The sequence below is a fragment of the Agrilus planipennis genome, unplaced genomic scaffold (assembly GCF_000699045.2).
Source record: "Agrilus planipennis isolate EAB-ADULT unplaced genomic scaffold, Apla_2.0 scaffold44, whole genome shotgun sequence".
In the NCBI taxonomy this organism is placed as follows: domain Eukaryota; kingdom Metazoa; phylum Arthropoda; class Insecta; order Coleoptera; family Buprestidae; genus Agrilus; species Agrilus planipennis.
The window spans coordinates 138,515-140,331 of record NW_020438939.1 but is presented as its reverse complement, the minus strand read 5'-3'; positions in this window follow the sequence as shown (position 1 = coordinate 140,331).

Genomic DNA, 1,817 nt, shown 5'->3' with positions numbered 1-1,817 from the left:
TAAATGCAGATGTTACCGGAGAATAGAATGTTATTATAAAAATATTGAAGAAAGGTAATATGAATGCTGAACGATAAAATGTAAAAATGTTTGAACAATAATGATATCAATTCTCTTCTGTCTCCCTCACATCTTTGAATTCACCTATAATCTTACCAGCAAATTCCTTCTTACTTCTCTTTATCTGCTCTTTATATTGAGCTCGAATTCTTTTAAACTCTTCCTCGCCTCATTCATCTCTTGTCCACCTATTCAACGCTTCCTTATACTCTACTCTTTTCCTCCAGCATTCCTCATTCTTACCAGACACCCTTATACTCCTACTAATCATACCATCTTTCATCACCTCTATCATATCGTTCCACTCATTAATCTCCCCCACTCTTCTTCCACTCTTTTCCTATATTCTACAATTACTCTCTGGCTCCAATCTATATTCTCCTTATATTCCATTGCCACCCTATCCGCTTTCAACATCACCTCCAAGGGCAGATGGTCTGAGTCTGTCATAGCTTGGATTCTGAAGCTCTGTACTTCTTCCCAACCTCTACTGTTAACAAATGCATAATCTATAACAGATTTGCCCTTTCCTATAAAAGTGAATTGCCCAGTTTCATCCCCTTCGCACGATCCATTTGGTATATTCAAACCATTATAATATTAATAATAATAATATATACAAATAACTTGGTTTTGCTAAGACGACTTGGCCCTGCGCTAACTTTTGTTTTATATCTCTTCCTTCCATCTTGAATATCTGATAGATACCAAAAATTAGTGACTTTTTCTAATTATATATACGAAATTTATTTAAATAAATATTAGTCGTACTAGAAAATTTGCTGAAATACCTATCACATATCTATTGCTAGGAAAACTCTTCAAATAACGAACGACATTGTTTCTTGGCTAATTATTCGTCTATTTAAATGCAGTTTTTTTACTACACTCATGACAAGAGTATGATTTCTTAAAAACCTCAAAGGAATATCAATAACTTGGTGCAATTACATTCCTGGTTTGTTAGTAGTCAAATTTGTATGAACTTATGTCAAAATGCGTCCTTAACATTCTACATTTTTGTATAAAAGAGTGCCTGCGCTCGTTAAATTGTAAAATAAATAAATGAAAAAATAAATAAATATCGATAATTAGAGTAGCTGTGAGTGTGTAAATATATGTTTGTATTGTTATGTGTGTGTTATTGTCGCGCCCCTGGTGTTTTAAGGAAACTCAGAAACTATTGAAGACTTTAAAACATATTTTAAAATTAATTAAATATTTCATAGTTAATAACGTTGAAATTCTTTCAAAATTCATAAAACAGATATCGAGTTCATTTATTTACAAAAGAAGGGTGTTGGCATTCTGCGACAACGAAACAGTAAGCGAAAAGAATTTTTTCAGAGAATTACAAGTATTGTAAAAATTATAGAACACCACGAAGTAATCGAAAAAGACAAAGAAGGTTTCTAAACTAGTTAGTATCGCTTTATCAACATAAGTATTTTTGTTAACATTTAAGGTGTATTGATCCGCATTGAGAAGAAAATCCTTTTTATAAACGTTTTTGTTCAATTTTCATTTGTAATTTTCATCTAAATTACTTGACAACTAACTCTAAATCCATTTGTAATTTGTATCATTTCAAATTTCATATCTATATTACTTTACTATACAATAAAGTTGTTATTATTTTTCAATCTCGCCTTTCTTATCATTTAAATACCTTACGCTCAGTCACGACAGAATAATAAAAACACATTATAATCAGATAATTAAAAGAAATAAATAATTAACAAAAAGCCGAAAGTAAC